Source organism: Anopheles coustani, chromosome 3 (genome assembly GCF_943734705.1).
Source record: "Anopheles coustani chromosome 3, idAnoCousDA_361_x.2, whole genome shotgun sequence".
In the NCBI taxonomy this organism is placed as follows: Eukaryota; Metazoa; Arthropoda; class Insecta; order Diptera; family Culicidae; genus Anopheles; species Anopheles coustani.
Window position 1 is genome coordinate 83,853,975 of NC_071288.1, and position 14,916 is coordinate 83,868,890.

Here is a 14,916-nt window from a genome sequence, read left to right on the forward strand (position 1 = left end):
AACGAGCTGAGCTCTCACGATGGGTTTTCCGAAGCTGCGCCGATTGAAGTGGTGGTACTGGTGGTGGGTGTTAGTGTCCCTTTGTCCCAAGCTTGCTATGAGAGAGTCCCGCCGGTAAAACACTCTGGAGGAAAAGCAACCATATCAATGGCTGTGTGGACCATGCACGACGACAACCAGGAATCCCCCGGAGGCACCTGGTGCTCTGCGAATCGGACCGAAACTCACCTTACCGCCCGCCGGAAGTCCGGAAGGAAACCATCCGCTGGCGCCCGTCACTCACTCACTCGCACCGTCCCGGACATGTGTGCTGACTTCCGGACACCGGAGGCCAACCCGAGCCACCGTGCTCCAGTTGAGAGCTCGTCCGGGGTTGAGTAATGGCGCAACGGCACACACCAAAACCCCAATCCAGTCCTCTCCCGCACTCGAACGAATGTGGGTTTTTGCCCCAGTTCATGACCTCGGCCCCTCCGCATGGGTGACTTTACCGGGATTATCTTCGACATCGGGCTGATGCTCGCCAACGTATGGAGGAGGTGGTTTTCCCTTTTTTCTTTCCTTCTTCCTCTTTTTGAAACACAAACGACCCCATACATTTTCCGGCGCTTCGGGTTCCCACTTCTCCTGGAGGTCACTTTGGCGCTTGGCTCGACCGGTAATGCACACCCATCGCCGTAAAAGGCGAACGCTCCCAATTGGAGAGCTGTTGAAGTTAACAAATATCACGCATTTATTACCGTCGCCTCGGGGGAAGGTATTTTCGCACGCCACCTCACCACGGCCTCCCCTCGCCGGCTTTTGTCGAACGGTGAATTGGAAGTGAAATGTAACGTGAAGATGTGCTGGCTGCTGCATCCCATCGAACGACGGGAACGAGGCCGACGAGTTCCAGCAGTGCGTGGCAAATGCAGCACACGACCGTTCAGGTGAAATAAGAAACGATGCAGAGGACAGATGATTTAATTGGCTCATTTAACATTGACAAACCAATGCTAACGATCGGGATTAGATGGAGGGCGCCAAGAAAGACCTCATCTTTATGATAGTTTTATGACTCACTCCTGAACTGAAGCAGATTAGTGAATTCAGAAAAGGTTGGGTTAACTATTCCGCAGTAATGGTTGTTTAATTTCATTTTGTCTCAAATTTAACCAATTATAATATTAGTCTTTTCCAACCCCCAAAAATAGTTATTCCAGAAATCAATTCAAAAATAAGTGAAAATAAATAAAACAAATAAATGCATAAAAAAATGTTAAAAAATTTACTTCTATCATCATTTAATTTGTTATGAACTATTTCGTTACACACTGTTTATAACATCATACTGTTTTCAGATTTTTATACTGACATTTGCACGATAGAAAATTATGTACAAATCATTCTATACGCTTCAGAATGTATTGCTGAATTGAATTGCTGATGAGTCTCATGATGTCAACAGTCTCATAGTTTCAAATAAATTAAAGATTATTTCCACAAAATCATGCTTCAAATATGGCTTCATATACGATTAGTTCAATAAAAATATGTTTCACAAAAAAGCTGAGTAAATAAATTTGAAGAGAAATCTTCGTTTTTTCATCAACAAAAAAAAAACACTTCTTTGAGATGAACGAAGAAGTCTCCCTCGCGGCGGAAATGTTCTGCCAGAAGAGTAGAAGAAAAAACGAACAACGACCGCACAGTAATTAAAACCTAAATCCAAGTTAGCACACGCAGGCTATATGCGCCAACAACATCAATAAACCATCGATCAAGCTAACAACCTAATAAAACTCCAACTATGTCACTTTCTGCCCAGCTCGTCGGTGGGAAGCGTGCGCGCCCAGAGAACGCCTCCCATTCGTGACCCCGTGGTGGTGTGGCCGTTGTTGTTGCCGCTGTTCGTGATAGTGAACCGGCGGCGGGCAATAGAGAGTCGAGAAAGGCAAAGACAAGAGCGTAGGAAAAAAAACCCAGACACACACACACACAACATGAAATTGATTACCGGCCCTACTCAAAACGGAAATCATTAGCGATTTTATGTGCGACCCATCAACTCTCGTCGTAAGAGGTCAGTCCTCTCGGGTGATGGCAGCCGGGTGGAGCGGCGGGCCGAGTGCGGATTCTGAGGCGTGAAGCAATAACTTGGGAGGTTGGCTCTCGTCACGACACGAACACGCGAAGACGGGCCACGCGGCGCGCTGGCAGGACAATCGGGACGCGATGAGCAATCGGTTTGGTGCTAAATATTGCGTAAAACACTTCTGACGAGACGATCCAAGAATGGTTCGTTTTGGCGGTGGCGATCATAACCAGTGCTGCTGGGCGGAAACCCCAACTTTTATGGAGCCGTTAGCCTCTTCCCACAGAGATTATTTGATGGAAAAAGATGAGTAATTACCTCTTGGCGGTGATATTATTCAACAGATTGACACTCAAAGATTTAGCATATTGAACATATTGAATGTCGCCATGGAAACAGGTCAAGCGTAAGTCGAAAGCTACCATTAGAATATAATAACAATGGTATTTTTCAATCAAATTTACTTTTAAATTTTGAAGAATTTATTATCAGTAAAAACATGACCAAAGATTATCATTACAAAATCATTTGCTTGGATTTATTCATATTTGTGAATTACGCTTAGTGCTTAAAACACACGTTGCATGCAATTTATAAACAAAACAGAGATATTATGGAATAAAATGGTCGATTCGAATACAGTATTCGAAACAGATCATTTTCAGGCTTAGAAATATGCAGATGATTAGGAATCTATGGCTTAAATTTTTCATCTCTGTTTTATTCCCTTTCCGATTTCTGATCATTCCCTTCAAAATGGAATTTGAGAATTAGACATTAGTACCCCGACAAAGATAGTATAATGCCACACTCTGTAACTAAAGTATAAAACTGTTAAAAGAAACAAGTGAAAGCAGAACGGCTCAGTTTTAGCTTAAGAAATGTGAAGTTGAAAAGAAATTGATTGATGGAAAGTTAAAATTTAAATTCCCGATTTGAAAACAACGAAATATGTGTGAATTGTATTCTCTAAAATAGAAATAAAATTGTGACAATATTGTCCTTCTAAAGCTAAAATGCTAAAAGCTGTTTTAACGCAATAGAGTGTACTTTTTACTGTTCTCTTATTAACCCGCCTGTCGAAGCATTCAGCGCAGATGTCTAGGAACGGGCGGAACAACAATTTGCACGAGTTAAACCAAACATGTATCAAATTGAACATACCCAGGAGAAAACACGAAACCGAGTCGAAAGTGTTGACATTTTTCACATGAATGTTTACACCTGTAGCATATGAAATATGAGTAGAAAAAAAAGGCACATAAAATAAAAACAAGTGGCACTTCAGATCGAAAGTGACAACAACAAAAACAACAACGACTGCACAAAAAGCCACTAGAATGAATTATTTACAAACCACCAACGATCAAGCCAACCAAGTCCGGCGCCGGTCAGGAAACGATGAAAATAGCAATGGAAACTACTATAATGTGCATTTTTTATGCCCGCACTCCGCGTATCAATTCGAGCGCGAATGGTACATTTGTTTTTACTTTTCCCGCGCGTGTTTTGTTTTTCCCATTTTGTTTCGGGTCGAAACCGAACGTTACCATTTCAATTTATTTCCCAGCGCGCGAGTTTCAATTTAAAAAAGGCTCTACAGCGGACTCGGCGAGGCGCGCCCGCCGCACAATTAAACGCAGGATCGAACAAAAACCACTCGAACGGGAAGCAATTGCAGGATGCAAAAGCCATAATAAAGGAAATAAAAAAAAACAGAAAAAAACGGCAGCAGAAAAGTCAGACTAAAATTGCATGCTAATAATCTGACTAGCAGTGGCGCGCGAGTCCGCGCTGAAGTCCAGTATATTTCCGCCCTTGTTGAATGCGAGCATAAAAATTAATGTAAAAAAGGCGGAAGCGAGATAGGAGAGCAGAAGCGATTTATTCTGTTTCGTGCACCCTTTCGTGCGGTAGTAAAAACGGTTGCTCCCTTTTGGAAGCACACGATCGGTGGTCCGGGCGGCGGCAAGATGGACACAAAATCAATCATTTTTGATTATGTGTCATTTCGCGGGCGATCGATCGAACGACCGGCCGCCATCCCGGAATGGGTGGTGATGTCAGGGCATGTAGTGTGGGGTGGCTCGGGTCGGCCCTTTTTTCGCTGGCCCACTTGTAGTAGACAAGAGTGGAAAAAACCTACCGGTAGTACACTGCCATCGATTCACAAGAGCCGCATAGAGATAGAGAACATAACACTCGGCTGCATTCTGCTGAACGGCAGCAAGAAAGACACCACGGAGTCCCATGTGAATATTATCATGCTGTTGTCCAACTGTGCCCCCAACACACCCCTCGTACCGCCGACGCACGGCCACCGGTTGGATGGGCTTTGATAATTCTTCACCGTAGAAGAAACGTAAATATGATTCACATCATCACGGTACAATATTGCCACTCATTTATCGCATTCACACACACACACACTCACAAACACATATGCACACAAAATCGGACACACGGTTAGGGTACTGTCGGCCCGGTCGGCCGGCCGTAAGTAATGACTTGTGTCAGCTGTCTTCCGGTTCGATATCTGTCCGCTCTTCTTACGCTTTATCTATCCGCATCGCTTCCCCTGCCAATGGAAGCGTTCTTATCCCCAGTTGCCTATCGGTCGATAGGGATTCATATTTGTCCCCACCGTTCATGACATGCTCCAAACCCGAGCAACCCGTTGGCTCAGTCCTTCTCAAAGGAAAAGCTGCCTGGGGGAGGGACCCGAATAAAAAAAAAGTGAATGAAATAAATTATTTGCAAATATGCGAAAGAAATGGTGAGAAACACACGGCATAAACAAGAATCTCATAAAAATAAATTGATAAAAAAACAAGCAAAACTAGGCCTAGTAAAAGACCTCATATAGGCAAACATGTAGAGTAAACAGTAAACAGAGAAATGGCAATAACAATTGAAAGGATTCCCAATTGCAAATTCTCCATTTCACATCGTCATAACAAACGAATAAAATATTTAATTTCGAAACACGAAACTTTCACAATTCGTAACACTCAACAAAAAATAACAAAGAGAAAGAAGCTAATAAAAAGTACTAAATGAAACCACTTTAAAGATATTGTCCCTTGCCAAAATCTTAAAATACGATCTAAAGATAATGATATAAAAAACGCCATTCGCTAACGATAATAAAAATTAAGAATCCCTGCTTTTAAATCTAAACACAACATACGAAAACTCAGCAAACCGTACCGAGTGTTTGTCCAGTCGTAGCGGAAATGGACAGGATGGCCCATGCAAATAGGACACATTCGATTTTCTTCGATTTATTGAAATACAGGTACCAGCGCGCGTGTGAACGAGAAAGGGAACTCGACAGGGCAGGGAGAGCGAAAGAAAAACGGCACCGTCCGAGAGATGCGGGGGAAAAAAGGATGGCATATTCAGATCCTGAATTATTATCGACTCCTTGATTACCCTTTTGGCCCCGGCCGGTGCGGGGACGGTTTCGGAAGGAAACCGATTCCCGGCGATCGTGATTTGTCATGAGGAAAGGTAAATTGCATGGTGCACCGGGAAAAATGCATCGGGCACACACCAGCTTGCATTTCCCAGGCCCGGCAGGCACGACGGACGGCTGGTGCTTTATTTTTCTCTCGGCTTTTATTATCGCTCCGCCTGTCCTTTTTTCCATTCTTTCATTCGAGAAATGAAACACTGCAACTGGAACACGGAAGGAATACGCTCGGTGCGACCGTGGATGTGGTATGACGGTGCTCCGGAATGAATAAGCATTTGAAAATGAGAAAAATGCCCTCAATCAATACGTCGATAAAGTGGCCACGGTTAAAATATGGTAAGAGGAAACTACACTCCAACCCACGAGCCTCGTTTCTTCTTCCTTCTACCGTTGAAATCCTTTTTCTCCGTCCTCGATTTAAATCGTTATCGGATCGGTTGGCCAACGGTGTTCGATGCCAATTCCCGGAATCTAGAAACCCGAAACAATTATGGTTCGATTCTCGCCACACCAACACCACTTAGCGTCAGTTTGAGAAAAAAAAGAACGAAAAAGGAACTTTGAAATAAGCTTCAACAAATATGTCTAAAAAAACAACAAAACCTAAGACTTTACCAAAGAACCCATACGGACCTACCTGCCACCAAGGGATACAGGAGGAGGAAGCAAAAGGAAAAGAATCTGATCATCGAGCAAGATGAGCTGAAACGGAGCCCCTATATGCTCACCATATGGTGTCTGTCAACATTCCAAGTTCTAGCCGCGCCGGCTCGAGCTTCTCGGAACGAAACTCTTCGATTCCCGAGGGAGAAGACTGGGTAAGAAATCTTCCATTGAAAATGAATCCTTTCCACTCGGAAGATGCTAAAGATACACAAAACCTCTACCTGACGATGACTAATCCGGCGGGTTCCGTTTGCGTTTGCCTTCAAAGGAGAGAGAATATTTAATTTCTTTCACAGGCGCCAGCGTGTGAATTTCTTTGTGAGTGCGAGTTTATCTTAATTTATGTATAAACGCACAACATCATGTGTTGTATATGATATGCAATACGAATTGCAGAACAAATTGATGGATTATCACACGTCTTGTTTGAGGAGAGATTTACAAAATAAGACTTTCTGGAGTTGGATACATCAGTTGCTCGAAAGCAACAGCGTGGTGCAGTCTCAAAAGCACCAACTTTGATAATAGCTCATTAGAATCTGTCTATAATGCATCTGAGGTTGTCTCTAACTCATCATCTTTTGTCTCTTGCCAAAATCATGAAAATAAAAACGGTAATTGTAGTTTTCCAAAATTAACTAACGAATAATCATGAATAATAAATCAACATAAAGCGTTACTATATAAAACAAAACGAAACAAAAACATGTGGAAAATTCTTATAAATACGCCCTAGCTTAGATGGAGAACTTTGCTAGGCAAACTATTTCCGAAACAATACATTACCCTATTTGGCACAACGATATGTAAATTCCCATAATCCCTGAACGCATCCGACCGCTCACTACTCTAAAACGTTCGCCAACTCCCAAATCTAGCAATAAAACAAGGGAAAAAAAGGAAACACGAAACCAAACATCACCTCATTTACGCTCGTACCTCAGCAGCAAAACAAGGGAAAAAAGGAAACACGAAACCAAACATCACCTCATTTACGCTCGTACCTCAGCATTCCACCCGGGAATTATTTTATTTAGCTGCGGATCGTGCAGGTTACGCTCCCTTGAGCCTACGGGAGCCTTACTCTTGGCAGAATCGCAACACACGTACCGGATCGAAAGTTTTCGGCCATGCCAGCACAAACTAATGTCAGCTTAGAGGAGCAAACCCACACCGACAGACACACATAAGCACACAAGCAGAAAGAAAACGATCCGTGATACGATTTTCCCCCGTACGAAGCCTCATCGAGAAGCACTAGTCTGGCGAAGAAAATCGATGACAATTTCATTGAAATTCCACTCACCGATCCCGGAGCGTTTGACCTTCTGCCATGCCGTCTCCCGTCCGCAACGATGGCGTAAGCTTCCGAAGAGATACGTGATACGTTTCGCGCGTTCCGCCAAAGAATTGTCGGCAACCCTCGACCAAGGTGCCAAGAAGAAGCCTTCCGAATGCGCTGAAATGGTTGGCCGTATTTATCGGTCCACTTTTCTCGCCGATCGGAAGCGAATGAAACGCTTATCACGGCATCGCACCCTGCGCACAGCCAAAGGAAGGAGCGGTGTTACGTAAATGAATACATTTCGCGATTGTGGGCGGATTTTCAACACAGTGGAAAGCAACACTCGGGAAGGAAAAATCACACGCTCACCTGCGATATTCGTTCTTGTGGTCAATAGTCAATTCCATTGTATCTAGGGAATGGCTTTATCAACCAATCTGAGATTCGCTTCATAGGACCGAGAATAAAATGAACATAAGCAGCACAGCACAATAAGCAACAAGGACAATAAAATGGCATCCAACAAACATGATAGTTGTTTTGGTAACTAACATAAATAAAAATAACAATATTTAATAACATTCTATTAAACTTGAATATTTTTACATTTACTTGATTTTTGACAAAAAAAAATCGTTTATGTTTCTTTGCTTTTTTATGTTTTACACAATTTTTTAGTTTGTGCTGATACTTTACTTTACTTTTGATCATGTTAAATGTTTACCACACATGATTTTGTTCCGTAAGGCTTTGGTACCACTTATTGAGTTAAAAGCAATGATTATACTTTACTGATCAAGTTTCGTACCATTAACATCACATTTCAATATGATTGATTGTATTGAAGTGAACTGTGGTTGTTTTTGTTGATATAAAAGTGAAAATAAAAACTTTGTTAAAGAAATTGGTTTCAATTTTGGAAAGAACTAAAGACATAAAAAATAATTATTAAAAATATTGAAGAACGAATAATTTGATGGACGTATCAAAATTGAAATTTATAAAAAATAACGATTAATCTCAACCAAAACACGCCAACAACAATCTCCATTCATTTTTCGACGATGTCACGTCTAACCGATGATCATGTTTTAACAAATGAAAAAAGCTACAAAAGAAAAACACCCAACACTCGTTTCTCAAACCACTAAACCAGGGACTAACAATGGCCCATAAAAGCCAACCGATCCGCACTAAACCGGCTCCTCCTGCAGTGCGGCTAACACATGTCGTACGCAACCGCCCGAATATTTAATGACCGCCGGACGAGGGTGACAAACTAGACAAAATTTCAGACTACTATGGCAGAGGTCGGATATGCCGGGAGCCGGGCAAGGAGGAAGCCACAGTAATGACAACATTATTATTTCCACCAGTTAAATCTCGACGACCGACCCGAAATGCAATCCTCGGCAGAAGAATTATTGCGCAGCCCTGAGATGCTTTCGGGGGGGGAAGGAAGCAATGAATTTGAATTTGAAAAGGAAGCACATTACAAACGTAAGCATAATGGTCGCGTAAGCAATCGTTATGCGACAATAACAATGCGAGCTGCGCTACAATCGGTTGTGTTAAAACGAGGAAGAGACATCGTGTTTTCCCCCCCCAGGAAAGATGGATTTTATTGAGGTTTCCCTCGAACAAAGTAGTGACCGTTTTCCCCTTCGTCACACACAAAAGATTTCCTACGTGCTATTAAAAAAGTAACAGTGTTTTGTTAAACCAATCGGATTGTATAACTTGTATTCCAAACAACATTCGTCTTTCCACCGTACCGTTGAAATAACCGCAGATTTTTCAACAATTTTAATTAAAAATAATTACCCACGATCATCTCTTGACAATTCGATAGCAGCAAACCAGAACACAAGTAAGTTCAAAGTACCCCACAAATATTACATTCTACCGTGTACCACCTTCTACTCGAAGCTTGTTCATTAAAACTTTCCCCGGGACGGAAAACAAATTAGCTTCCCGGGAGGAAAACACTTATGATTATTACGGCTGCCGATGGTATGGAAATAGTTTGCCACGAACTTTCCGAGCCAAGAATCCAAACACTACACCCAACTGTCCTCGAGCAGTTGCAGTCGCGGTGCGTTGTTGCACAATGTTGCAAAAACCCCCACGCCAACCGGGCTTAGTGTGGAGATTTACAGTGGAGCTCTAAATTCGCCCACGCTGGCTGACGTCAAAGAGAGGGAGGAAGCGTTTTCCTGCACCGGAGAAGAAAATCGCTTCAATGTAGGAGCGAACAAAAACGGCACCCGCTCTTGCGCTGGCTGCTGATGCTGCTGCTACTGCTCCGGTACAATTCAAGACTTAATTTGAATTGCTCTTCGGTGCGGGCCAGCACAATTCCGACCACAGTGCAACATTTTGTTGAAACCACTTTCGGACGGTTTAATATCCTTTTCATCCGAACTAGATACCGGAACAGTGGGACCGATAAAGCGTGGGAGAAAGAAAAGAAACGAGCCGGCGGTGGAGAACCTGGAAACAGGGAACGGATGCGAAACAAGGACACGGAAATCAACTTGACTGATGCGGGATATTTTTTAAAAAGGATGCTTCCACCGCTGCAACATCGCGTTACGCAGGACATCCTTTTCAGAGGGCGACTTCGAGTCCCGTCTCTATGAACTGCGCATACTAATGAAGTCAATCGCAGATGCAGACCACCACCAACAAACTGCGGTGGCGTTGCTTATGGTGCGGATGCTATCTACGTTTGTGTTGGCCAGGGATTGCCAAACAGAGGAATTGATTATAGTTTTAAAATGTCATTTAAAATGTATTTATTTAGCATTGCCAAAAAGCCATGAAGTCAAGCTATTTCATGTCAGGCACAAAAACACGAAAATTCAACCATGTTTATTAAAACTCCATTAATTAAAAAAATAAATATGTTAACATAAATGATGTTTACGCATGTTGATAAAATAAATTTTTAATTTTTCGCTTATCATCATAATCTTTTCAAGTTGAAATGAAAAACATCTTTACACATTCCTTAACAATGAAATGGTGATTTTTGAAATTATAGTGTTATGTTATGTGTTTCACAGAATTCAATATGTTGCTTTTTGAGTGACACGCGGTTTTAGAACATTTTTGAACATTTTGTAATTTTTAGTTTAGCGCAATCATTTTTGATAACATTTGTAAAAACAAAACAAATGATTGAAATTGTTTTCAAACCAATGACAAATAGACTAAGCTTCCCTAAGAATAACTGTTTACAACTACTACAGCCTTCTACTATATTAGTGTAATACTATATGAGGTACGTTGCTAGCTCCAAATAGCCAATATGTAGGTCATTCGCACCCAACGTGTTACAGCCAATACTATTTTTTTTTAGTACAATCAATTGTGATCATTTGTTAATACGTATCCATGTTTTTCAGCAACTAATAAATATACTATGACTTGAATTGATGATGACTTATTCGAAAATCCTTTTATTTTTATTTAAAGCACAGCAAGTTTACTTTTGTATGAAAAGGCTTTCCATGAGGCCTTTCAGTTATTGAAGTTAGAAAATCTGGTATGTTGCAAGTTTCCGTATTTAATTTCCCCCCTTAGCTTTTTGTTGTGTACATTAGCACTTCAGTCTTTCACGGCGATAAATTGATAACACGGAACGTAAAGGTTTGCCAACCCCGACCAAACACACGACCGGGAAAACACCACCGAACACAACGAACACAACGGACATTCTATATATGGCGAATGGTGCGTCGCATGCGAGACAAGCATAAAAATCCCTCTTTCGCTGATCGAAAACCACTCACAGGGGCAGAAGGCCACGCAAGGGGTGGCGGGTTTAACATATTGTGTGTGTCCTACAAATGGCCACAGCGTCAACGAGCCAACGGACACCGGACCGATCGTGGAAAACGGGGGGAATGCCAGCATTCCGAACGGACCCCGGTGGTGTTGGTGATGGTGGTGGTGATAGATACTTCTCCTATTTTTTATCCCCACACCCCCTCCCCGTTCCGTGGCGCACCGTTCCCTTCCTACTGGGGACGGAAGACGACGCCTTCTGGCGTGCAGTCCGTGCCGCGGCCGAAACGCGTGCGTACGTGCAATTTGCATACGCAGGACAAATTAATTATCTGTCAACGGTTGTTGGCATCTGGAGCGTGATGAAATACGCACACAAAATCCTCCGGGCGGGTTGTTTCCCGGGTTCCCGGGGCCACACAGGCGCATTAAGTAAAATTGCGCATTCGGCATATCGATGCACCGAAAGGACGTGTGCCTTATTAGCTGCGCCGTTCGTGATGGAATCGATGACCGCGGAGCAGCGGCAAACAAAAATCCAAAAATGCGGTGCAATCTCGTTTTGCTAGAAATCCAATCCGCCGATTATTAACCGAACCATTGCAGGAAATCGCATAAAAAGCAGGTCAACTGTAAGGCTCCGTCCGTGTGCGACCCGGGGTGGCACATGGCTTTAAATCACTTTTGTAGGATTCGATCGATTTTCGGGCAGGATATACGTCGTACCCGAGGAAGCATATTATGCAGGAAAAAAAGATAGGGCCGGAAAAAAATATCAAACACACTGCACCATCTCTAAGTATCTCTGCCGGCATTGTAGGAGATCTTCATAAACTCGGCATCGGCAGCATGTCACCGAAGGGGAAAGGTGATGCAATGCGCCCCCCCCCCCACCCCTTCCTTCTCCTCCCATCACGAGAGTGTCAACTCATAGAACATTATTTGTTCATGTCATGTTTCGCTGCGGCAGTAAAATTTTCGAAAACGAAATAAACATGATCGCTAAAGCCTTGCGAGAGAGGCCCGAGCTCGGAACGCTGCGGAAAAAGGCACACCACGGAAAGTAGGAACAATCGGTACGCATTGATTTGTGTCCGATTTTGTGTGCCTGCAACGTCGGGCACGTTCGTCGAGCAATATGAAAGAGCCGTGGAACGAGAGGTTTGTAGGATAACTTTGTGTGGAAGCAGCAATAAAAGTTAGAACTCAGTGCGACATTGTTGGGACAACGAATGTCGATGGCATTATCAGTGATTTAATCTTAATATTGCATACCATGCTAACGAAACATTAGGTTCCGAAAGAAATCAAATTAAGGTAATAAACTATTTTTCTCAAATCGTTTAGATTAACCAATTGCAGTTAAACCAAGGTTGGCTTGTATTGTTGTATTATGAACACTTTTTCAACCAAAGATGACCAAAAATCTAAATTAAATTCTTAGGTCAAATTTTTAGGTCAAAATGTTGCAGCAGCTTTGCAGATATGTAAAGACAAAAAAGTATCAAAATCCTATGAACTATAAGACTTAAAAGTTTGTCTGCCCTTTCTTAATAATTTATATTTGTAGACAAATTCAACAATCAACAAATATTCTAAAGAGATACACTAACCAAGCACACTTCAAGTATAAACAATTAACTTTTTTTTCTACATAACCTATGTTCAAGTAGTTTTGTACGCAAACACACATTCAAAATAAAGAAAATCATTGCTTTAAATAGAAAACATGGCATTCAGTGATGTTCTATCCGCATTTGCATGTTACTCTACAAACTTTTCAACCCACGTTCGGCAAGCTGTTACGCTCCGCTCCTAGACACATCGACAATTTGACGTTTAGCTTTAGCTTGGAGTGCCCGTTTTCCGAAGTTTCAGCTCGCCCACCCAGCCTCCCCCGCGCCCATCACATCATCCCCAAAAACCCCGTCACACTCAGTTTTTGAGCATTCTGAACTGAAGTTATTGTCATGGTGGAATGCGTAGCTGCGTACTCTCTTCATTTGACGGTTCGAGGCCCACTTCAAAGTCATCACTCCCTCCCCAAACATCTCACCCGGATCCGCAGCCTGCCGAACACCGAGCTGGGCGAAATTTCCCACCACTCCGGCCGCATGACTAGCTAGCTCAGCTGGCGGCGGAACGGAAAGAGTCTGCATTTTCCGTCCGAATGCTCCGGTCGGCACTTCTCGATGCCGTGGGGGGAAAACGGGGTGGCTGGCGACGAGGGGCAAAAATAATAAAAACAATCCCGCGCACTTCCTTCCACATGCCAACGGTCCACCCGGTCGGAAACCGTCTACATCGGAGCGGCGATGACAAAACTTCGCTTCGGGAGTTTCCGATGATGTCGCGGGTTGGCTTTGTGAAACATAGAACCTCCGCGTTTCGTTGTTGTGCGTTTGTGAGAGTGAGTGAGTGTGTGCGTGTGCGTCAGCACGTATTTGAATTGGTTGATTGATTGAATGGAGTCTAATTTTAAAGTGAGCCCCCACAATATGACGGACGTGGACCACTTCAGCAGCGCGGCTCACTGATCTCAGTGACGAAGACAGTAGGGCGAAGGAACGATGACGATGATGACGTTGATGGTCGCTTGCAGTTGCCGTTGTGTCCGTAACACACGCTGCAGGATGCTGTGGTAAGGCTTCTTCGTAGGCCACGCTTGGAGTTTCCGCTCGAAGCTTAGAACGTTCCCGGGGAAATGTAAAAGAATGAAACGGGCAACAATAAAATGAACAATGTTTCCTTACGCCCAAACGGTTGGGACTTGCCTACGTTGTGGTTGCTGGTGTTTAGTCGGATAAATTGTGTTTAATTTTCTAATGGCCAAAGAAAAGGGAGAACAACTTTTGTGCGATCACGCGGCATACGACGCGCACCGAGAAGCACGAAGTGGTCGTAATCAATTTTAAAATGACCCGTACCACTTCCGAGAGGGAGAGTGTTCGTGCTTGAGCAGCGTACTGCGTGTTGGAGGATAAATGATACTCGATACTTTTGGGCAAGATTTATAGCACCGTAATGCTCGAATTGTAACAAACAATCTGCCTTACTTTCATCAACGTTAGTGCAAGCGTTAGTGTTTGTTTGATCAAGATGGATCGCATTTGACAAGCTTCAAGTTTAGAAATTTTCACGTAAAATGTATATTCTTTTTTTTGATATTTAAATAACTTTTAATTTATATTATGATTATTTTAGTACTGAATTTAATTTATGGTTCTGATCTGTTTCAATTTGATTTAAAAATAAACAAACAAACAATGCAATGATTTAAAAAAAAAGCGAAATATTTCCTCATCCCTTACCTATTTAAAGTCTTTTTTGTTGGTCTTATTGATATATTCCTTCAAATTTCTCAATTCTCAATTGCAATTTGGTGTATGGTAAACATAAAACAGGTTTTTCAAACCATATGATAAAAGGTTATACATCTTTAACAAAATCCGCGAAAAGAAAAAAAGGAATAAAAATGAAAGGGAGCAAATTGAATATATTCACGACGCACATATCAATTATCATATCCAATTCATTGCATAGATTTGTACATTAGAAACATTTATATCCTTAATTTGCATCTGAAAAATAAAAATTGTATGATACAACACTAACGTTTAT